At 40.1% G+C, this 26,049-nt stretch overlaps 1 pseudogene; it reads right to left on the bottom strand.

Annotated features, from left to right (window-relative positions):
* Positions 1–26,049, bottom strand: part of LOC132343492 (high mobility group protein B3-like) — a 37,446-nt pseudogene extending 11,397 nt beyond the window's left edge.

Here is a 26,049-nt window from a genome sequence, read left to right as displayed (position 1 = left end):
CAGTGTGCAGGGCTCGTGCAAGTAGCATGCTCAAGAGCAAAGCTAAACTGCAAACTGCCTGTTTTACAATAAAAAGTAGATATATGGTAGCAGGCCTTAAAGGTTAACTGGAATAGGTGACCTCAGCACTGAAAAAGCCCTGTTACAAGAATTACTTATTATAGATTCACTGAGAGAGTCTTCCTTGAGGAGCTTTAAAACAAAGAGGGCCCAAAATGATAGAGAATATGGATGAGCAAGAGAAATAGAACAAATGCTAAGATTTTAGATGGGGAATAGGTGGGAATGGAATTCAGCAGAGGTGGGCAAACTGTGGCCTGCAGATTAAATCTGCCCACCACCTGTTTTTGTAAGTAAAGTTTTATTGGAACACAGTTATGCTCACTTATTTACATATCATCTATGGTTCCTTTCATGCTTCAACAACAGAGTTGAGTCATCGCAACAGAGACCATATTGTCTGCAAAGCATAAAATATTTACCATCTGACTCTTTAGAGAAAAAGTCTGTTGAATTCTGAAGTAGAATGTTGTATATCAGTGGTTCTCAAATGTTAGCAGGAATCAGAATCAGCCTGGTGGTCATGTTAAAACTCAGATTGCTGAGTTCACCAGATTTTTTGACTGAAAAACATGTAGGGTGGGGCCTAATATTTGCATTTCTAACAAGTTCCAATGACCACACTCTGAGAAAAATGCTTTAAGTTTACACTGAGTAGATGCACCAGTAAGAGTGATTTAAGGCAGAGGGGAGAGATAAAGACAATTGATCAAAAACTGTTTTATTTTGTAAAAGAAGACAGTTGGAGGGCTTAGACAGCCAAATCTCAAACTTACTATAAAACAAGTAATCAAGGCAGTGTGGTATTGTCAAAACGATAGACTACAGGCCTATGGACAGAACCTAGAATTAAGCCATCACATATATAAATGTTAGGTAGGTAGAATAGGGAAAAGGAGTCCAAAATGGCGGTGGCTAAAAGACAAGGAAGGTCAAAGGAAGGTCCGAGGACCAGAGTGAAGACTTCAGGCAGAACAAACAGCACTCCTGGCTAAGCCCAATTTGCATAGGGCAGGCCCAGGTGGAGGAAAAACCATACAAAAGGAGGAGCCAAAGCACTTTCTCTCAGACTCTCTCTCACTCTCCTGCTATCTTCTAAATAAAATAGAGCTGTAACACTGATTTGCCTAAGAGCTGAAGCACGGTTTGTCCAAGACCCGAGAGCTGTGACGCGCCGAGGGCTTTAATGTCCGTTGCTCCAAATCTTTGTTGTGACGAGACAAAGAACCAAGCAACATACACTCGCGTGACATCTATGGTGCCGTGACTCGGATATAACCTGGCTGAAACAACCTCTGCGTGGAAGAGGCCAAGCACAACAGGAGTCCAACTCAGCGAAGTTCCCGCGCTAGAAGCAGAAGGCGAAGAAACCCAGCGCAGGGGAAGGCCCATCGTGCTGGAAACCGGGACAGTGAAAAACGAACTCAGCAGAAAGCTCACATGGCCCAGTCTCAGATTCCAGAAGACCTCCGGTTAAGGTAAGAGGTCCTCGCTCCTATGGCTGGAGGGACCTTTACAATCTCTCGTTTCTTGTTTCCTCGAACCTCCCATGAACAGGCAGGCGACAGGGGCACAATTGAGGGACTCTGGAGAGACTGCTCCTCAGCATGTCCCAAAGGCGCTATCTGCTGAGCCCCAGTAGCTGTTACACAAGCCGGTGGGGGTTCTTCTGTCCTTTTTCTTCTCTGTGCCAAGGATGAGACCAATGAAACTGTGAGCACCGGTCAGATATTTAGCAAATTTTCCGGCGGGCTATGAAGGGGATTCCTTGGCACGTTTTTCCCACTGCTTTTTCCTCCTGTCCTTCAGCTCTCTCCCAGGACTCAAGCCCGGCCAAAACTAATGAAACTCAGGCTCTGATGCCTCATTGCAAAAATTCATTGAGAGACAAAGCGATAAGAGGTAGATTTGTTAGGATCCAGAGAGAAGCCATCCTTCAGGTTGTGAACCATTGCCAAGGGCAAGGGCTGCAGCCATGGTATTAGGCCTGGCTAGGTTTTGTGAGGGGATGGAATTCATATGCTAATGAGTGAGAGGATCATCCCAGCCATTGGGGAACCACCCACTCCTCCCTCTTCTGACCTTATGCCTTGGAGCTGTCTTGCCACCTCTGGGTGTGTCTGTTGGCTTATAGATTGGGGATTAAGGTTTACTTGAATTTGACTTGTCATCTTGGACCAAATTGATTTTAATTGGTTTACATTATACCCTCATACTATGTCATTCTTTCAAAGTTTGTGCTCTGCCCCCTTCCCTCCTGTTTCATGCTCTTTTCCTGAGTCCCATCCAGACTCACAAGGTTGCCTCTACAGTCTTCTGGAGAGACAACCAGAAAATAGTTGGCCTTGGGAGGGAAATACTCTATAATATCCAACCACCTAATCCTACCCAATATTGGTCACACTGGAGATCTTGGGGACGCCCAAACTCCAGTCCGAGGAGGTCATCACGCCTTGACCTGCCTAGGGATTGGTCTTCGAAAGGTTGTCATGCCTCAACCTGTTCGGGGATCCTCTAGTCCCAGTGGTCCCAGGAGTTCGTCACGCCTTGACCTGCCTGGGGATTCGATCTCTAGGAGGCTGTCACGCCTCAGCCTGCCTGGGGATCTGCACCCTGAACCGGGGACGCCTGGCTCTCAGGTTGTAACAGTTCTGGGTAGGATAAGCTTTAGAAAGACTCACCCCTAAGGAAGTCCACTCATGGAAACATAAAGAAGCCTATTACTTGTGGGACTGTGCCCAGTCTCAGCAATAACTCAGGAGCCCAATGAGAACCCCATTGCCTTTCTGGAGAGGCTGAAAGAGGCACTCCAAAAGTTTACCAACCTGGACTTAGACTCTTACGAGGGACAGGCAATTTTAAAGGAGAAATTCCTGTCCCAATGTGCATCAGATATCAGAATTAAGTTACAGCAGCTACAACAGCAGGACCCTGCTGCCTCTTTGGATGAGATGGTCTAGACAGCCACCAATACCTTTTATAACAGAGAATAGGAGAAGGAGAGAAAGAAAGACACAAGGCATGCCCAGATGCTGGCTGCCCTCCAGAGAAGCCCTATGGCAAACCCCGAGGCCTTGAGGGACAAGGCACGAGACAGATGCCTGATCTGTAGACAGGTGGGGCATTGGGCCAAAGAGTGTCCAAACCATGACAAGTCTCCTAGAATGGCTTGCCACAAATGCCATCAACTGGGACATTGGGTGGCACTCTGCCCTCGGGACCCAAGAGCCTCAAGGTCAAGTGCCAAGCCTACCCTCAGGATGGTTCAAGAGGACTGAAGTGGCCCGCTCCAGCCAGCCCGCCTGTCACAGATAACCATCACGGGGCTGGAGCCAAGGGTGTAACTGGATGTGGCAAGTAGGTCTGAGAATTTCTTGGTTGACACAGGGGCTACCTGCTCTGTCTTGATCTCCTACTCCAGAGCCTTCTCCTCCAAAATCTGTACCATTTTGGGTGCTACAGGAAAAGCAACTACTAAAAAATTCACCCGAGCACTTCTTTGTTGCTGGGATGGACAAATATTTTGCCACCAGTTTCTGGTGGTCCCTGAGTGTCCTACCCCCTTATTGGGAAGAGATACACTCACTAAACTGGGGACCACCCTTATGATGGGAAGTTTTTCAGCCCCTAGAACTCTACAGCTCTTGGTTACTACTGAAGAACCTATTACACCTTCAATAGAGAGGGACCAAAAACTATGGGAAGACAAAATTAACCCCCAGGTGTGGGACCAGGTGATTTCTGGACAAGCCCCCCAAGCTGAACCAGTCATCATTGTCCTCCGAGATCCCACTCGGTTTCCTGACCGGAAACAATATCCTCTCAAAAGAGAGGCTCGGGAGGGACTACAGCCTTTAATAAATAAATTCCTTACTTGTGGGCTATTGGTCCCTACCAGTTCGCCATGTAACACCCCAATCCTCTCAGTAAAGAAAAAAGATGGAACCTGGCGAATGGTTCAAGATCTCCGGATCATAAACGAAGCTGTAGTCCCCCTCCATCCCACAGTACCCAATCCCTATGTAATCTTGGGAGAAATCCCACCCAGTGCCAAGTGGTTTACAGTCTTGGATCTCAAAGATGCATTTTTTTTGCATACCACTGGCTAAAGAATCCCAATACCTTTTTGCCTTTTGAGTGGGAGGCCCCAGGAGAAAAACACCAACAGATGACTTGGACAGTATTACCTCAGGGGTTCAGAGATAGCCCCCACCTGTTTGGACAGGCCCTTAGCCGGGATCTCCTAGATCTGGACCTAGGACCTAATGGGAAAATATTACAATATGTGGATGACCTACTAATCTGCTCTCCAGATGAGAAAAGTGCCCAACAACATGCAATTCAGGTTCTAAACCTCTTGGCAGAAAGGGGATATAAAGTCTCCCGTGCTAAGGCAGAGATGGTCGAGACAAAGGTCACTTACCTGGGAGTTCAGATTACACACGGGTCCAGGAGGCTGTCCTCTGATCGGGTACAAGGAATTCTCCAGTTGCCCTCCCCCACAACTCAAAAACAATTGCGAGCTTTCCTGGGGCTGACTGGTTATTGTAGAATCTGGATACCCAACTATGGTCTAATTGCCCAGCCCTTATACGAAAGCTTAAAGGGACGAGATGATTCAATCCCACTGATGTGGGGAACTCCTCAAAAGGAGGCAGAGGCTCCAAAATCTTTGTTGTGACGAGACAAAGAACTGAGCAACATACACTCGCGTGACATAAATAACTGATTTTTCACAAAGGTGAAAGTGTTTTTCAATGAAGAAAGAATTTCTTTCTAACAAATGGCACTGGAACTGTTGAATATCCATTAGCAAAAAGATGAACTTTAATCCATTATCCACACTCATACACAGAATAGCAGCTTTTTTTTCATGGTTTGTACAAAGGGTAAACCCAGAAGCATATTAGGTCAGACACTGATGCACGGACTATACTTCACTGTTTTTATAAGAAAGAAAACATAAAAGAAGTTTGAAGAATGTAATAATGTATGTCTTTCATGCCATTCTCCCAAACTCATTAGCCTCATGAGAATACTTCTGAGGTTCTAAATATGAAGACTACTTAGTCCTAAAGATGAAAAAACAGAATCTTAACCTCAAATTCACACTTTAGTAAGAGAATTAGTCAAATATCCTTAAGGAAGAAATATACCCTATTTTCAAGTATTGCTGAACGAACACCTTGCTCCATATAACCCAGTCCCTGCTGCCACTCCTACCATGCAGAGTTTTGCCGGCTCCTAAAGATTTTTACATAAGCAGAAGCAAGAAGTATTTGCAGATGCTCTCTCTATAATCTAGTCTAGGATTCTCTCATACATAGAGAAATCCCCTCGTCATTTATTTAACAAAATGTTGATCAGCACATGAGAGCCTATATAAGAAGTCGGTCCCCAGAATAGGCAATAAAGTTAAAAGTAAAGGGTAAATTGACTTTGAGGTTGGTTAGGGGATAGTTAAATGGGAATTTCATAAATGTATCTAAATGTGCCAAACAAATCCAAGAATCATAGGAACAATTCAGGCTGCCTGATTTTATCTAAATCAGACCAGACAATTGTGAAAATAAATTAGTAAATTGGTTCCTTGCCAAAGAAGGCTTTACACTTGAACTGGGTCTGAAGAATGACTGGCATTACAGGTAGACGGGCTTCTGAGATGGCAAGGAGATAGAACTGTGGGCTGGGGAGTATATGCTAAATAAAGGGAAGAGCATGTTTGGAGGTGAGAGAAAGCACAATAAGTGCTTTCAGGAGTAAGCTAGTTCTGTATATCTGAAACATGAGGCACCAGAGGATGTGGTAAGAAATGAGACCATGTTGTCCTTTTGTGCCAGGCTGATGAAAACACACTTCATTCTTATAGGCACCTTCAACTGGAGGAGTGATGTCACTAAATGTGTATTTTAGAAAGATCCTGTCAAAAGCAAGATGATGTGTTTCATGCAGCAAGGATGGAGGCAGGGAGATTAGTTAGAAAGTTTCTATTGGACCAAGACTTCAAATAGGATAGTGGCAATGCAAGAACCTCAGATATGCAGATGACACTACCCTAAAGGCAGAAAGAAAAGAGGAACTAAACAGCCTCTTGATGAAGGTGAAAGAGGATAGTGAAAAAAGCTGACTTAGAACTCAATATTCAAAAAACTAAGATCATGGCATCTGGTCCCATCACTTCATGGCAAATAGATAGGGAAAAAATGGAAACAGTGACAGATTTCATTTTCTTGGGTTCCAAAATCACCACAGACAGTGAATGCAGCCACAAAATTAAAAGACGTTTGCTCTTTGGAGGAAAAGTTATGACAAACCTAGACAGTGTATTAAAACAGAGCCATCACTTCTCTGATAAAGGTCCATATAGTCAAAGCTATGGTTTTTCCAGCAGTCATCTATGGATGTGAGAGTTGGACCATAAAGAAGATTGAGCACCAAAGAATTGAAGCTTTCAAATAATGGTGTTGGAGAAGACTCTTGAGAGTCCCCTGGACAGCAGGGAGATCAAAACAATCAATCCTAAAAGAATTCAACCCTGAATATTCATTGGAAGGACTGATGCTGAAGCTGAAGCTCCAATACTTTGGCCACCTGCTGCAAAGAGCTGACTCATTGGAAAAGACTCTGATGCTGAGAAAGATTGAAGGAAGGAGGAGAAAAGAGAAACAGAAAATAAGATGGGTGGATGGCATCATCGACTCAACAGACATGAATTTTAGCAAACTCCGGAAGATGGTGAAGGACAGGGAAGCCTGGCATGCTGCAGTCCATGGGGTCACAAAGAGTCAGACATGACTAAGCCAATGAACAACAAATGCAACAACAGAATGTACTTAAATCTAAATCTTGATTTGAAGTGTTTGAAACACTCAATCCACAATGTTTAGTAATTGATTAGACTTCAGGGAAAGGGGAAAGAAGAGCCATCTAACATGATTCTCAGGTTTCTGGCTTGAGAAAACTGGCCAGTTTTCTCACTCTTCACCTAGTGAATGGTGACGTCAGTACCAAGATTAAATACCCGAAGGGGAGAAGAGACTTTTGAAAGATGAGAGGCTTGATTTTGGACACAGGGAGTTTGTAAAGGCTCTAGTATTTACATGTGTATTTTCTAGGCATATGCTAAAAAATAGGGACTAAAACCCAGCCAAGAATAATGAATAGCACATTTTACTAAATTGCAGACATTCTTACAAACATTTTCTATATACAATTCATTTAATCCTCATAACAACTCTGTAAGATAGGTGCTATTATTAGCTGTTTGGCAGATGAGGAAATAGAGGCTCAAAGACATTGAGTGACCTGCCTAAGGTCACAGCTAGGAGTGGGTTTCATGGCACACTTTCTTAAACTCTAAAATATCTAGCCACACCTTCACTCTACAAATGAGAAATTGCTATTTACCCAAAGTCGTATAACTAGCTATTATTAGCTAGAATTAAATTATGGTTTCTCAATCTGGAAATTAAAACTTGAGTTCCATATTGGTTGATAAAAATTCTACTGCTAAAGCATATCTCTTTGAATATTCAAGGAAAATAAGCTTACGATTCATTTCCTAACCAAAGTAATAATAATAGCAATAATAAATTGTGTTCATTTTGGAGGTTAGAGAATCAAGTAAAAAGAGTGAAAACACATTTTATGAAATGGCTATCTATACCAGAAGGAGTCATAGGAATTTTTACACTGAGAATAACAGAGGAAAACACTGGCACACAACTAAGTGTGTCTCCTACTGTGCTCCCATGTGAGGGTGGCCCCCTGACTTATGTTTAATAAACAATGAGTTCTTAACTCGTGTTTTCTTTGCCTCTTTTCCATTAGATCTTTTGTTCAAGGGAGTGCCAATCTGCCTACCTCTACCTGCTTCCTCCTTCCTGGTAGTGCATGCCACTGCCACCAAGGCTCCTGGCATACATCACAACTTACCCTGGGGAGCACGGTTACTTAGGAGAATGCTTCTGTAGAGCAATTTTCCACCAATTAAAAATTAAAAAAAAAATTTTTTTTAATGCCTGAACAACATTCTCAAACTGAAGAAGCAGTAAAAAGTACCCTACCTGGGAATATCATCATAAATAAAAAGGTTGGACAGAAAGGAAAGGGTTAGTCTGCCGTTAGCTACAATGTGACCTTGGGCTAGTATATCAACTCTGCATCCCAGTTGCTTTGTCTGCAAAACAAAGGCCTTGAATTAGGTGATTTCTAAATTCCTGTTCAGTTTTATGAGTCACATATTTTGCAGGATTCCCAGAATTGTCCTTATACCTGGGCAAGAAGGGCCCTTGTCCTGGGCCCCATACTTTAGAGACTCCCTAGGACCAGAGGGATGAGCCGACCCTTGAATTCATTTCCAAACATCCAGGAGACTAGAATTCTCTGCTCAAAGGGCTTTGAGCCAGCTTCCAGAGAGGCTGCTGTCCGCAGAGGATGACCATGCAGACTGCAGGATCCACATGCACAGATGGATCTGGACTGGTGGGAGAGGGCACAGGCTACTGAGTGGTTGCCTCTGCCACCATATACTGACACAACACTCTGAGGAGTACAGAACCTAGCCTTCTGAGTCATTATAATATTAATTTGTTAATGTAGGAGGAGAGAATATATTTGATAGTTGGCTAGTGTGATTTACAACTTTTAAATATTTAGATACACAGTGAGTGAGTTATCTTTGGTATTCTTGCATTAGGGCCTAAAAATATGAAAGGCTGCCCTAGAGATTCATGTGCAAGAGTCCAGGTCTTCAGAGTTCTGTAAGTTTCAGTTAAAACTAGATTTTTGCCCATCCCTCTGCCCCTAATTTTTTGTTTTGATTTTTCTTGGCCTATCCCCAATTTCCTGTAAACTTACATATTCCAATATATTAATTCACAAAAAATGTTAATGAGTAATAGTGCTGACCCAAAGTATTGATATTTCAAAGTATTGATATTTTAACAGAGGTTTCAATGCCTTACTGGGGAGTTCTCAACTTTAGTATGCCTACAAGTCATCAAAAACACTTGTTAAAATTCAGATTACTGAGTCCCAGCCCAGATTCTAATTCGGTAGGCCAACTGTGAGGTACAAGAGTCTGAACTTCTAAAAAGCACCTGAGAAGATCTACACATCTGTAGAATCACACACATTGAGAAGTGATAATTTATTTCAAAGAAATTATATTTATAGTATGAATTTCAGGCACAGTGGGAAAATTTGGGCAGGACCCTCAGGTATAGTTTCAGAACTTCAGTTTACACTAGCAGACAGAAATCATAGTCAAAACCAGTATCGGGCTTCAGAGTTAACAAAACAGGCTCAAATCCGTAATTTGTGACATTCCTCACAATAACTCCATAGGTAGATTATATTATTTTCATTTTACATGTGAGGAATCTGAGGCTGAAAGAGGGGGTAACTCAGGAACTCATATACTCAGCCCTAGTCATGAATCTCCAAGTATTCCTTCCATTGCTCTTACTCAGCACTCCTTCTATTATTCCTCAGGCAGATTCTCTAGGCTTATTTTAAACTAAGGACTTAAGTAGACAATGGCATTTGCTTGAGGGTTTATTCATGTGATCTGACACATTTTTACCACTGGTTAGCTGGGACTAGACAGTTTACTAGCCTAGAAGTTGCAGAATATTTATTCCAGGTATGAGAAAAACTGAAAGCTTGCTGTCAGAGTTAAATTTACTCTAACACCAATGTATGAAATTAAGAACGCTTAGTAACATTTAGTGGTATTTTGAAATAACCACATCCAGGTTAAAATAAAACAATAATAAAGCTAAAACAAAAGCAAGTTCATTAAAATCTAGTCATGTCCTTCTCCTTTATATATTAAAATGGAAGCTCTGAATGATGCCTTTAATTATAGATGTTTTAGTTGCTAAGCAGTTTATTTAAAGTGACAGCATCATTTTCTTATTATATAATTACTCCTACTGAATTTGTAATGTAAACAAATAAGACACTAATAATTCAGAAACAGAAGTGAAATTGATAGCAGTCATGAGATAACAATCTTAATGTACTTATTACAGATTGCTGATTCAGACTTAATTTAGTTTCAGAGTTAACTAATTAGAGGAAAAAGTGTCACTGGCTCACTTCTTTGGCAGGATCTGCAACTAAAGAATCTATGGTGTTAACGACAAAGAAGATTCAAGGAAAAATTAGTGTTCATACTGAAAATCAGAATCAATATGATTTTCTTATTTTCCTGAAGCCTGCATATATGATTCAGGATATCCAAGACCAATGGAAGGAAGTTAAAAGGAAACAGAATTCTCATTAATTAAAGCAAATAATTAGGAGCTGGTCAACAAGGAAATGGGTTACCTTATAAAAAGTAAATACCCCAACAAAAAAGGTACTAAAGAAAACAGACAGAGGATGAGATGGCTGGATGGCATCACTGACTTGATGGACATGAGTTTGAGTGAACTCCAGGAGTTGGTGATGGACAGGGAGGCCTGGCGTGCTGCAATTCATGGGGTTGCGAAGTGTTGGACATGACTGAGCAACTGAACTGAAAGAAAACAGGTAAGAGAGACTTGGTCTCAAGATAGTTTTGAAAGTCACTTAAACTTTCAATGTTCTGTGATCTCAGATTCAGATCATAATTAATTAAATCCAATTTCACCTCTCTAGGTATTACAGAAAAAGTATTTTCCCTGGTTTAAAATATGCTAGACATTTTTCCATGTGCTTTTAAAAATATATTATTAATAAAATCATTCTATAAACTTCTCTGATTTAAAATAAGGTATGATCATCTTATGTCACATACTAGATTTTGTTGGTAAAATTTAGCTGTAAGACAGTCAGACCTATGATGCTGTCTTATAAAATAAAAGTTAGGAGTTTCACATATCATGCTTCTTTTATGTATATAAATTTCCCTAGAGAAATTATATTGTATGCAGAATTCAAAAGGTATAATCCTTACTGAATAATCCACAGTTTAAGCTTCAAAGAGATCATCTGAATACCATACGTATACTATATGTACCCCATCTTGCTATAAAGATGGAACTGTGTATGCTCTAAGTGCTTACATGTACACTCAATAACCAATATTGGGTGAATAATGATTTTTAGCTGCAGAAGATGATGATGGGCTTATTTTATTTTTCATTGTTTCTTTGGATCTCATGACAACTAAAGATACTGGTGAATTACTTAACACAAGATACAGTATCCTACTCCAGTCCAGTAACCACCATGAAAGCGCCCATGTTTCCTGTGTTGCAAAGAAAGTCTACTGAGAGTCTCTGATGTTCTGAGCCTCATGTCTAGCAGACAGAAACACACACACTGAAGGTAACTTCAGAGTCAGTAATAACAAGAACTGAGCAATTGAAATTTAATATTTGGATCCAAAAACAACAATACAAGGGATGCCACAGTTAATAATGATTACAGTGATTGTAAATTAATATATTTATATATAAATATAGATAACCACAAACATGTGCTAATTATCAGGGTTGTGAATTATGCAGGCTGAAACAGGATTTTCTTGTTCTTATATATTCAGGAATGGTTTTTCCATGGAAAAAGTAGTTTATGGTAGGTGGGACTAAATTGAGGAATTCTCAGATTCAACTAGGATGGAGCCACACTGGACATACCAGAAGCAAATGTCTGGCCCTGGATAGCTCAAACCTACCTTTATTCTTTCTCTTTCCCTATGGATAGTACCATTAAGATGACTAATTGTGTCATCATCTGTGGTGGGATAATTTTAAATACACTCAAGATATTACAAGTTCTGTGTTTAACAAACACTGAGGGAGTTTATCTCCTTTACACCAAGACATTAGGACAGTCTGGATCAACTTGGAAGCTTATGCCTATGGGCACCTGTTTTATGTCACAAAATACCAAGACCCTACAAGACAACGATGAGAACCCGAAGACCAACACTGACAAACTTGGGGTCAAGTTTGTGTTGGGAGCTTCAATCCTTCCATTTTTTTCGAGTAAGACTACTCATGTGGGTTGTTACAATAATGGGGTATAGCTGAACTGCAAGAGAACTATAAGGAGCAGGGGCATAATCAATACAGTGGATTATCATCATGTGCTCTTTACATTTAGACAAATTCAAATATATGTTGCTCAGCAAAAGTAATAATAATAATAATTTAAATAATGTAGGCAATTCTGCCTACCATTTCATTCAATAAGTATATGGCCAAGCGTGAGTGGGAAGTAAAATGCAATGACCCACCGTTTCTTAACCAATCTCAATTACTTTGTGCTGAAAAAGAAAGAGGAGAGTGAAAAAATTGGCTTAAAGCTCAACATTCAAAAAACTAAGATCATGGCATCTGGTCCCATCACTTCATGGCAAATAGATGGGGAAACAATGGAAACAGTGTCAGACTTTATTTTGGGGGGTTCCAAAATCACTGCAGATGGTGATTGCAGCCATGAAATTAAAAGACGCTTACTCCTTGGAAGGAAAGTTATGACCAACCTAGATAGCATATCCAAAAGCCAAGACATTACTTTGCCAACAAAGATCCGTCTAGTCAAGGATATGGTTTTTCAGTAGTCATGTATGGATGTGAGAGTTGGACTGTGAAGAAAGCTGAGTGCCGAAGAATTGATGCTTTTGAACTGGGGTGCTGGAGAAGACTCTTGAGAGTCCCTTGGACTGCAAGGAGATCCAACTAGTCCATCCTAAAGGAGATCAGTCCTGGGTGTTCATTGGAAGGAATGATGCTAAAGCTGAAACTCCAGTACTTTGGCCACCTCATGTGAAGAGTTGACCCACTGGAAAAGACTCTGATGCTGGGAGGGATTGGGGGCAGGAGGAGAAGGGGACGACAGAGGATGAGGTGACTGGATGGCATCACCAACTCGATGGACATGAGTTTGAGTGAACTCTGGGAGTTGGTGATGGACAGGGAGGCCTGGCGTGCTGCAATTCATGGGGTCACAAAGAGTTGGACATGACTGAGTGACAGAACTGAACTGATATGATTAAGACCAATTTTATTGAGTATTTAGAGGTAATATTTATTATACCCAAATTTTTTCTTACACATTGACTACGGAAAATAGCTTCTCTGTAAAGATGCAAATTAACTATTTAAACTTAACTAAAATTTTCTCCATGAAGAAAATGTGAGAAGTTATCTGTTCCCATGATTCCAGGAATTCAGGAAGTTAGCAAAGTTTCTAAGAGTGTACTGAGTCAAACTCTTCTCTTTCTTCTCTATACAATGTTGGTTGAATTTTACCCAATTCCAGTAAAAGTTTAGATCTACTCCAGAATCTGACATCTACTGAAAATGACCCTGAAGGTAACAGATACAAACCAGTAAGTCATTAGCATCTTCCAGCAGGACCTGAACTGTACTACACAATGGAAAGTAGACCGTAGATCTTCTGAAATGGTAAAACAATTAAGAAGAAACACAGACTTTATAGTCAGGAAGCACTTGAGTAAATCTTTGTTAATTTTAAGATTTGTGCTACACTGAAACATTGATTTTCTTCTTCAGACATTTGAGTTCTTGTCCAAACATGTGCTTTTTTTTTTTTTTTTTTTCATTCAGAATATGGTGAGCTTCTTAGGCCCAGGGACTATGTCTTATTTGCTGATATATAATTTTCAGTGCCTGCTATACTGAAAATACTCAGTAAGTTTTTAAAAAATGAATAAATAGAATTATGGATTTTAAACTGAAGAGGACACAATTTTAAAGAGGTTCTGAATAAATGAAAATCAAAGTTATTTTCAATGCAGCAACTGTGAGTAGTCATTCATCTATACTCACCAAACACAGCAATGCACACAGGGATGATGGTATCTGAGTATGCGTGTCAATGATAATGAAAACATTAAATTATTAATAACATAGAAGAAATCAATAATTTCTTTTAATTTTGAATGTAGTGTATACTAGTAGTTTATCTTAATCTTCCTCTGGACCTCACTTTGCCAAATAATGCTTGAACTTAACAGAATTAACAGTATTTGCTGACCATGCGCCTGGACCTTAACATGTACTTCCTTGAGACACCCCAAAGTTACTATCTTGTACTGACCCTTGATAATAAAATCTTTTTATGCACAAGTGAGGTTTTTTCTAGAAAACCTTACCCAGGGCAGAATTCTAGGCAGTAGGTTTTGAATAAAACATTTGTTTAATGAGAGTACAATAGGCATACATAGGCATCTGAGATGATGTCTGTAGTAGTTAAGAGAGCAGGCTGGGAGACACACTGCTCAGGATTAGATCCTGGATCGTCTCTCAGTGCCTTTTCAAAGAGGTCACTCTTTGAGCCTTATTTTCTTCATGTATAAAACAGGATTAATAAGAATCATTACTACAGAAAGCGTTTGTGAGGATTAAATGGGGTCATCATTGTAAAATAAAGCACATGGTGTGACCCCATTCTGCCAAGAGCTGTCCAGAGTGCTTTGTTTGTATTCATTTGAATAAATACCACAGTTAATACATGTTACATGCAATTAAGGTTAGCTATTGTTAGTGATTACTATTATTAGTTTTGACTGTATGAAATTACCAATAATTCACCACTTTGACATACAAAAACAACAGTTTTAATGGGTTTTATCTGATATTCTATGGGCTTAAGACACATAGGTGATTTGGTCAAGTTACTCAGTTCTGTTCAATCAGAAAATGGGATTTGTACAGCTGTCTGTACAATCAAATCCAAAATACTAATCCATTGGTAATAGTCTCTGAATATAATAAGTTGTATTATATTGTATTTGTGTTCCTGGTCCGATCTTAGGACAGAGGAAGTTAATTTAGGAGGACTGAAACTGGGAGAAGGAGGAACTTGAATATGCCACACGAGCGTGTTTCTATTCCTCTCTGATTATCACACACAACTGCCTGACCACTGGCCCACTCAAGTCTATCTTTGTCCATTAGGGAAGAAATGATAATGCCTATGGGAAGTGATTCCAGGAAAATTTTGAAAAGATAAGCATCTTAAAACAAAATGCATTACATTTCTAAAAGAGCAGTCATCATCATCTTGGAGTCAAGAAAGATACTCCCAGGGCATTCCTGACAAATATAAGCTGATGCTATGCTCATTTATGCTATGCCCACTAAATAGGGTCTGAGTTTAGCCAACAGATGGCTGATGGACAGGTGAGAACATGCATATGTTGTGATGAGACAAATGATAGAAAAGGTTAAATTTTACAAGGTAGGAGAAAAAAGAACAGGAGGCCAGGATTAAACACTCAGGTTGTCTAAGAACTAAAGTCAGGAGAAAACTAAAAATAAATTATCTACCCTTATCTGAGCTGACACTATCTCCCCACCCTCTCCCTAATCCTCTATCCCTTTGGATCAGTGATAACACTTTCCACACCTCCAGCTGTCCCAGTGTGCTCCTATTCTTTGGCTGGCCTAAAAATCACATTTCTCTCATACTGAGATTATCTCAAACTGCCTTTTTCTGCCTAATATGAAGTGACTGCTTTCAACTGAGCATCTGCAAAATCAATTTTCTTCACTTGGAACTTTGGAACACTTCACTTTGGAACACATTTTTAAACATAGTTCCAGTAGCTGTTGTACTTAACATCAGTGAATTGCCCTCCAATTTAACTTTTCCAAATAATCATTGATATCTGTAGAGATTCTTAATCCCACACTAAAAAATGTCCCTGAGTTGAATAATTACTTTTTTTAACAAAAAAATAAATATTCTCTGTGCTTTAAACAGTTATTTAATTAACTAAGAATCCTTATTGGGAGGTGGTTTGTTTTTTCATTTTTGTTTTTAATGAAATGAACACAAGCATTTACACAGGAACTGCTGGATGCTAATCATTTAGCTGGAAAAATATATTACCTGGCTAATGGAAACACTAGGGAAGCACAGAATAAGAACTACATGTTGGCAACAGCAATACATCTATAGGCGGCTCCAATTACCAAGTAGGCTTGCATTACTACAAACAGAACAGAAGCAAGAGTTATAACAGCCTTCCAGCCTCTCTAGAATTTACCATATAATGCATTCAGGCCTATGAAAGCCAATAAGGAGTAGCTTTGGCATTACTGAGAAATGCACTGTTAATATAAGCCCCAAAGGCATGTTGAACAGAAAAGTGACCAATGATAGCAGTAACAATCCCCTACATTTGTAGAATACTGTACCCACTGACCTCCTTTAATCTTGACAACAACCCTAAGATATGGGCATTATAAATGAAGTTAAAAAGGTTAACGGACTAGCCAAGATCACGTAAATAATAAATGGGAGCAGTCAAATTTTATTCAATATTACTCAATGAACTTTCATTGATTTCTCACCCTGTGCAACTCTTCGTGCTGAGCACTAGGGATACCAGAAAACAAGTCACAACACCTGCCCCACAGGGTATATAGCCTGCTGAAAACAATAAGGGGTATTATTTATTCACAAACCTGGTGTGTTTGAGAAACCAGAAGAAATTGAGAGAGGCCAGTACCTGGACAGTGAGAGAGCCTGGTGACAATGAAGAAGGGATGGGTACCATGATGTAGGTTACTTCCAAGCACAGAAAGAAGTTTGGATTTTTTCAAAAAATAAATAAATTTAATTTTTTAAAAAAGCATGTTTCTAGAGAAAGACAAATATATGATATCTGTTAGATGTGGAATCTAAAAAAAAGGGTACACATGAACTTAATTACAAAACAGAAATAAATAGAGACACATACATAGAAAACAAACTTACAGTTAGTGGGTAAGGAGGAGGGAAGGATACATTGGGATATTGGGACTGACATATACACACTATTATATATAAAACAAGGACCTACTACAAAGCATAGGGAACACTGCAACACTCTGTAATGGCCTATTTGCAAAAAGAATCTGAAAAAGAGTGGATACATGCACATCTATAACTGATTCACTTTTCTGTTCACCTGAAATTAAGAAGTTTGTATTGTATTTTACTAAAAGTAGAAGCTAATGGTGAATTTAAAGCTAGAAGTGGCATGAGATGCTTTTTATTTTGAAAGAACTCTGGTCACAGCTTGGAGAACGGATTGAAAAAAAAGCAAGAGTGGAAACAGACCAGTTTGAAGGTGAGAGGTGAAAGTGTTGGGATATATTTAGGCTGTATAACCAAGTGACTTGTTGTTAATTAAATGTGCAAGATGAGGACGAAAGGGAAATCAAGGCGACTTCTAGATTTTTGGATGGAGCAGCTGAGTCACTGATGATGCTATATCAGGATTGGAGAGACAGAGAGAGTAATAGGTTTAGTGGCAACAAGGGTGAAATAAATAATTCTGTTAAGGTTTGAAATGTGGGAAAAGAATTTAAAATGCAGTGTGATAAACGCCACTGAGATACAGGCATATGATAAATAATGTGAAAAGGAAGAGAAAGATTAACTCTATGAAAGAAAGTCAGGGAAGCCTTCACAGGGAAATGAGGTTTAGCTTGTACATTTAAAAACAATCAAGAAATGACCAGTGAGTGAGAAGGACACTTGAGGCAGAAAGAATAGCACATGCGTAAAGGCAGAAAGTACAAAAATAGTTTGTGCTGAGCTTCACCCTATTGCACCAAAGCTGTTTCTGGAGGGCAGCTTGAGGTTTCTGGACCTAGCAAGGTGGTGAGAATAATATGAGGTGATAAGTATATGACTAATGTAAAGGACAAGCTTAAAATTATGAAAACAAGAAGAGTATTAAATGCAAGATTAAAAACCCTGAATTCCAGTCCCAACTCTGCCACTAACCAGCTAGGCAGATACTTCATGTCTCCTGGTTTATTTCTTCATCAGAAAAATAAAAGCGTAAAACTAAGTTATTTCGAAGGTAATCTATAGATCTGGGAATCAATAAAACTGTGGTTAGTTCTTGTGCACCTATATTAAAAATATATATTTATACAGGCATACATAAAATGTTTGTTTCTATTTATACTCATACACACACACACATACACACACACATAAACATTTCACCTTACTTCAAAAAGGATTTGAGTCAGCCTAAAGAAATATATGGCAAACCTAGACAGCATATTAAAAAGCAGAGACATCAGCTTGCTGACAAACATCCGTATAGTCAAAGCTATGTACAGATATGAGAGTTGGACCATGAAGAAGGCTGAGCACTGAAAAAATGATGCTTTCAAAGTGCTGTGCTGGAGAAGACTCTTGAGAGTCACTTGGACTGCAAGGAGATCAAACCAGTCAAGTATAATAATCATTGGAAGGATTGATGCCGAAGCTCCAATACTTTGGTCCCTTGATGCGAAAAGCCGACTCATTGGAAAAGACTCTGATGCTGGGAAATATTGAGGGCAAGAGGAGAAGGGGGTGAAACAGCATGAGATGGTTGGATAGTATCACTGACTAATGGATATGAATTTGAGCAAACTCCGGGAGGTGGTGAAGGACCGGGAAGCCTGGCATGCTGCACTTCATGGGGTCGCAAAAAGTCGGACACGGCTGAGCTGACATGATTGAACTGAACTGATACATAAAAATAAAAGAACATTTATGTAGATATATATAAATACATATTTTTATACAGGTGCAAGAGGACTACTAATCATAGTTTTATAGATTTCCTGAACAAACATAACAAAACAGAAATAGATTCATAGACACAGAGAATCAGCTAGTGGTTTCCAGATGGGAGGAGGGAAGGGGGTGGGTGAAAGAGGTGAATGGGATTAAGAGGTACAAACTTCCAGTTATAAAATAGGTAAGTCACAGGGATATAATGTACAACAAAGGGAATATAGTCAATAACACTGTAATAACCTTCTATGGTGACAGATGGTAACTGGACTCACAGTGGTAATCATTTCATAATGTATAAAAATATTGAATCACTATGTTGTAAACCTGAAAGTAATATAATATTGAAAGTCAACTATTCTTCAATAAAGAAGAAAAATACCTACTGTTGTGTAACAAAGGATTTATCTTGTCTTGGTCCCTGGTCCCCCGGAGATAACCTCTAAATCTTTAGAACTTTCTGAGTGATAGGAAGGCTTTGTTATTCATGAGTCTCTTGCATCATGCCTGATTTATACAAATGAGATGACTCAGGATGAGAGTTAGTCATAGGAAGGACCTACCCACAGGATTAGAGTGTTGAGGCTTTGAACCAGCCCAACCTCCAAGGAGGAGAGGGGGTGTTAAAGATTGAGTTCAATCACATGGCCAATGATTCAATTAATCATGCCTCTGTAATAAAACCCCAACAAAAACTATGGACACTAACTCTCAGATATGCTTTTCTTTTTAAATGTAATACTATTTGTTTAACTTAAGAAACATTTCAGCATTCTAAACACACGCACAAAAAATAAGAGAACATTGCAGATGGTGTTTAGTACAGAAGGTTCTTGAACTTTCACTGGTGCACTGGCTCTTTGCTTTGCTGATAATGAAGAGTGCTACAGCTTGTTTAAGAAAACAAAGAGTTTAAAACTATCACACTTCAACTAAAAAGGACCCAAAACACTTCTCATGCCAGCTGACCTCCCCTTCTCCACAGCTAAGAATGGCAGTGGGGTGTTATGTGGCTATGTACAAAAACAAGACAACCTGAAGCTAGATGGATGCTCAGTGCAGTGTCCACAGGTCCAGCCCCACAGTGCATGCCCTGTGCTACAGCCCCTCTAGAAGGCATAGCCCCCACAACCTCCACACCAAGCAAGGATGGTCAAGAGTGTAACTCAGTTGCTTTGTTCTTTTTACAAACTATAGATATGTACAGTTGAGAATTCAGGATTTCTAGCCAATGACCACAGAGTTAACACACCACCTTACTAATTTAAAAAAAAAAAAAAATGCCAGAAACATCTTTAAATGCCTTGTCACACCAACAGCAAAGTGCACGAAATGAGAACACAAGAGCCTTTTCATTTTAAAAATGTTTGGAAATATGAACAGCTTTGATACAGTTTCCGGGTATTCCAGACACCCATGGCCACTTCATGTAAACCTCTGACAATTGCTAGAGCACTTTGAGAGACTACAATATGACTGTGATCCAATTGGGTAATTAAACCTAACGAGGGCAACCGACACATCTTGGGCAAGAGGTATATAAATCACAGCACTCCCTACTCTAAGGTATTCACAATCAGACAGATAACAGGGCTTTTTGTTTGTTTGTTTGTTTAATTCCTCCTCCTCCTCCTCCTCCTCCTCCTCCTCTTCTTCATCCTCCTCCTCCTCCTCCTCTTCTTTATCTTTATCTTCCTCTTTCACCTTTTCCGGGCAAATTTAGCAGGACCCTTAGCACCATCAGACTTCCCTTTAGACTTATAGTCTGTGACATCCTCTCCTTCAGCTTCGATGCCTTGTTGACGTATGGCTGCTTCTCACTGTCACTTAAGTTATTCCACATCTCGCCCAGCTTCTTTGCCCCATCTCCAATAGAGATGCCAGGGTTTGTAGACTTGATCTTGGGGCGGAGTTCAGAGCAGATGGTGGTCTCTTGGGGGCATTAGGGTCCTTCTTCTTTTGGCCTCCCTTAGCTGGTCCGTAATCCTTCATTTCCTGATCATAATGAACTTTATCCCCCTTTGCCATTTCATCAAATTTAGACTTCTCTTTCCTGGACACGGTCTTCCACCTCTCGGAGCATTACTTGGAAAATTCAGCAAAATTGACAGGGACCTCAGGGTTTTTCTTCGTATGTTCCTCTCTGCATGTCTGCACAAAGAAGGCATAAGCAGACATCTTTGGTTTCTTGGGATCACCTTTAGCCATCTTGACTGTATTGTTCGCTAGTCAGCAGCGCAGGGCATGACACGCGGCTCAGCGCTCCACAGCCTTGCGCTAGCTGCCTGGATGAGAGCTGCCTCAGCTAGCTTCCTCATTGCTGAACACATCAAGTATTGGGGAAGGGTGATGTATTCTACTTCCCTTCCAGTTATCATCCTAATTGTCTATTGGGCTGGTTCTGATTGACAACTTTTATGATAAAGCTGTAAATACAGTGCTTTCCAGAATTCTGTGAGTCATTCTAGCAAATTATCAGACCTAAAAGAGTTAAAGCAACCCTTATATTTATAGCCAGTTGGTCAAAGTGCAACTGGTCTGAGGACTTCTGAAATTGTGGCTGGTATTAGAAGTAAAGGTAATCTTTTAGGGAATTATGCCTTTAATTTGTGGAGTCCATGCTAACACTAGGTGCTTGGCATCAGAATTGCACTGCAGCATAATAATAACAGAAACTAAATAAATAAAGAGCTACAGCCATGAGGAATAGGGATATAAAAATGAAGAGATAAAAATAATGAGGTCACTACTTATATCCTAAGAATGAAATCCAAGAAAACTTTATAAGGATTTCAGAGGCAGCACAGTGTGGTGGTGAAGAACAAAGGTTTTAGCCAGACTTCAGGACTCAAATTCCACCACTGCCCTTTACCATTTGGGTGACTACAGGCAAGTCGCTTAACTCTCCAAGCTCTGTAAAATGAAGATAATAATAATGCTCTATCTCAAAAAACTATTAAAAGAATTGACTTAATTCATAAAAAGTGTTTAAAGCCATTTCTGACATATAAGAACTCAAGACTCATTATTAGAATGGACCACAATGGCAGGCCACTGTCAACACATCAAAGAACAACTTAATGAAAATTATTTTTTTAAAGAAGATGCAGTCCAGATGTGAAACCCTAACAGTTTATCACAGCACTGCCCAATAAAACTTTCTGAATGACCAAAATGTTCCATATTTATCCTGTCCATTATGAAGACTTACAGCCACATAGGGCTATTGAGCATTTGAAATATGGTTGTTTTGACTAAGGAACTGAATATTTATTCTATTTAATTTTTATTTTATTTAAATTCAAATAGCCACATGAGACTAATGGCTACCACATATTGGACAGTGAAGACAACTAGGGAAAATGAGAGCCCACATGCCCTCTGAGTGCTCTTTCATGAACAATATTTATAACAGTCAAGCTTCCAGCAAGGACTGCAGATGAGGATTCAAGTCCAAGTTACTGGTTAAAGGCAGAATCATGCGTTCAGTGGGTATTCAAGAAAAGAACAGGTTTAATATTTTGTTATATAAGTCAAGAAGCCTACCAATCAGGCATGAGCCTGGAGAAAAGCCCACTTACTTTGACATGGAGTTGGGCCAAGGTAATATTTGCAGACAAGGTTTTCCTCAGAAAACAGCCCAGAATTTACGACAATTTATAATTAGAAGAAGCCCCAAAGTTCTACAGACTTTATCAGGTTGTGGTGAGAATTAAAAGAGAAAACGCATGTAACTGTTTAGCACAGTGCCCTCCACAACAAACATTCAATCAATTTTACCTCTTTTATTTAAGTGAAAGTGGAGAGTGAAAAAGTTGGCTTAAAGCTCAACATTCAGAAAACGAAGATCATGGCATCCAGTCCCACCACTTCATGGGAAATAGATGGGGAAACAGTGGAAAAAGTGTCAGACTTTACTTTTTTGGGCTCCAAAATCACTGCAGATGGTGACTGCAGCCATGAAATCAAAAGACGCTTACTCCTTGTAAGGAAAGTTATGTCCAACCTAGATAGCATATTCAAAAGCAGAGACATTACTTTGCCAACAAAGTTTCGTCTAGTCAAGGCTATAGTTTTTCCTGTGGTCATGTATGGGTGTGAGAGTTGGACTGTGAAGAAGGCTGAGCACCGAAGAATTGATGCTTTTGAACTGTGGTGTTGGAGAAGACTCTTGAGAGTCCCTTGGACTGCAAGGAGATCCAACCAGTCCATTCTGAAGGAGATCAGCCCTGGGATTTCTTTGGAGGGAATGACGCTAAAGCTGAAACTCCAGTACTTTGGCCACCTCATGTGAAGAGTTGACTCATTGGAAAAGACTCTGATGCTGGGAGGGATTGAGGGCAGGAGGAGAAGGGGACGACAGAGGATGAAACAGCTAGATGGCATCACTGACCCAATGGATGTGAGTCTGAGTGAACTTCAGGAGTTGGTGATGGACAGGGAGGCCTGGCGTGCTGCGATTCATGGGGTCACAAAGAGTCAGACACTACTGAGCGACGGAACTGAACTGATCATCATTATCAGAATTATTCTGTGCTATAAAATATGCCTGTAACAACTTCAATTGGAGATGTTAATTATCTCAATACAGTGCCCATGTAGCAACAATACTGAATTGAAAACAGTATTATTTACTGCTTAACTCTTAAGAAAACCTAGTGGTAAGTAAACAAGTTGACTTTCTATATAGGGTTCTTAGATTGTGACCAACTAAATGCTTGCAGAACTCTGTCAAAACTGATGATCTTTGGGTTTTGAAGTAACTAAAGTAATTAGATCAAAGAGCCATTGTTTGTGGAGGCTACTCTAAATTTGAGAAAATAAACTATATCATCAGCATTTAGGCAAATGTTTATCTGCCTGATCCCTATAGCAGGGATGCATGAATTTGGCTCATCCAGGAATAATATCAAGTCATTAAGATCCACCTTAAGGGGGAGAATTTAAAATACATTGTATTTTGTCTCCTTTAAGATACTATCTAATCTACCAAGAAACTTACTCATGCCAATGACCTGGAAATCTAGGTAGTAGTGTTATAAGTCTCACATAAGTATTAATAGCTAGGATTCTGTATCTAGAGCATAACCTATTGCTGTACATAAGCCTAGGACTGATACAAGGTCAATAAAATCAAGGTTTCTTCAAGGTTCCTAAGAAACTTATTCGCTAACTGATGAAACTTATGTAATGTTCCCCAGTAAGACAAGAGCTGTGTCTACGACCCACATACTCCTGAAAAACACTGTCCTGAGAAGCCTAGAGTAGCAGCTTATAAAAAATGAAATTGGTCTACATCTATATGGAATCATTTAGAGAGGTCACAAAGTATTTTTTACTAAAATCATCCTATATTTTTGTTTTTGTTTACCTCTAGCCAATAGGAGTAACAAGTAGTGAAGTGAAGTGAAGTGAAAGTCACTCAGTCGTGTCGACTCTTTGTGACCCCACAGACTATATAGTCCATGGAATTCTCCAGGCCAGAATAATGGACTGGTTGGCCTTTCCCTTCTCCGGGGATCTTCCCAACCCATGGATCGAACCCGTGTCTCCACATTGGAGGCAGATTCTTTACCAGCTGAGCTACAAGAGAAGCCCAACAAGTAGACAAGGATCTAAACCTATCATGGACAGCAATGCTGAATATTCCAAACACAAGTGACCTGGGGCTTTCTTTAATCAGAAACTATAGCTGGGACCCAGACTCAGGTCTTCAATTTCAAGGCAGTTGATGCTAGGAGTTTTGTCAGCATCACTCTTCTCTGAGTGGCAACAAATAAACTAAGAATTATATGGTTTTCATCTCTGGTGACTTAGCTACAAAAAAAGAAACACTGACAACTTCAATGTATACTTACCACCAACTCAGAATTGCAATAAGAATCAAAAAATACTATGACGGTAGCAGCTGCTGCTGCTAAGTCACTTCAGTCGTGTCCGACTCTGTGCGACCCCAGAGACGGCAGCCCACCAGGCTCCGCCATCCCTGGATTCTCCAGGAAAGAACACTGGAGTGGGTTGCCATTTCCTTCTCCAACACATCAAAGTGAAAAGTGAAAGTGAAGTTGCTCAGTCGTAGAGCTGAAATTGTTCCTTTGAGGTATCTCAAGTAATAAATAATAATTTAGATAAATATCAGTTATGGAACAGTAAAAAACGCTGCATGATTAAATGATGTACCAGTTAGGAATAATTGAGGCTACACAGAGCTGAAAACATGACTATGGTGGGTTAAATATTTAGAAGCTTATTTTTCCCCACATAAGAGGAAGTCCAAATGCATGCCGTTCTTGTTTCTGGTTTAGTTGACTCCAGAGTCTTTGAATTCCCTTCATATTTCCCTCATGGACACAGGTTGGCTGCTACAATTTCAACCAATAGGTCACATTCCAGCTTAAAAAAATAAAAAGAAGAAGTGGAACCTACTGAAGAGTCCATCTCTAGATCAAAAAATCTGTGTGTAATCATCCAGGCCCACCACAGGCAATTGCAAGGCTTTGCCTGACAGGCCTCATAGTGGAAAGCTGCCCTCCCCGCACCAGACCTGCTTATCACCAATGCACTACAATTTTCTGGAGAGAGAGTTACCATCAAGGAAACCCACCTCTACTCCACCCATCTGAGCCAGCCATGTTCATACACATATCAGTATACACACATCTAGCCCAGGCGTTTCTCTTCAGAGGTCCCTTTATCGGAGGCCTTGGCTAACGCACTTCGGACACCTCCAGCAACCTCATTACTGGGACTGGATTAAGGCATTTTCTCCATGGTGAGTAGTACTTTTCTACTCCTTACCCTTTTCCCCCTCCCTCTACCATACCCCCCGGATCCATGAGAAGACAACAGGCCTCCTCAGCAATGAAACACTTCCCCTCATCTGCACCACATGTATCTGACCCTTGTTAGGCATTGCTCCATAGGGAAAAATGGAGCACCTGGGAGCCAGTGCCACTTTTGCCTCTTGCTTGCACTGTCACAATAAATAAAGACTTGACTGATACTTTCAGAATGGCTCATTGTCCTAATTGACCACCTCAACATTTGGCAGCCTGTCACCTACGTAAGAAAAAAAATCTTCCCAGAGACCCTACAGCAGACTGCCACCATCATGGCCTTAACTGAGATACATATGAGCATTCTAAGAGAGTAGTATCTACAGCGAGAAAAGAATTGGTGAACCAACCATCAGTGCTTGCCATAATTTGGAAATGAGTTCAATGGGGAAAATTAAGCTCAGGAGTTCAAAAAGAGGGAGAAGTGTGCTCTGAGCCACAGGCAGATCATTTCATCAGCCAGTCAGTCCAGTTCAGTCACTGAGTCATGTCTAGTTCTTTGTGACCCCATGGACTGCAGCCCTGTCCATCACCAACTCCCGGAGTACACCCAAACTCATGTCCATAGAGCCAGTGATGCCATCCAACCAGCTCATCCTCTGTCATTCCCCTTCTC

Source organism: Bos taurus, chromosome 22 (assembly GCF_002263795.3).
Source record: "Bos taurus isolate L1 Dominette 01449 registration number 42190680 breed Hereford chromosome 22, ARS-UCD2.0, whole genome shotgun sequence".
Taxonomy (NCBI): Eukaryota; Metazoa; Chordata; class Mammalia; order Artiodactyla; family Bovidae; genus Bos; species Bos taurus.
Note: the sequence above shows the minus strand (reverse complement) of the source record. Positions and strands in the feature narration are given on the sequence as shown.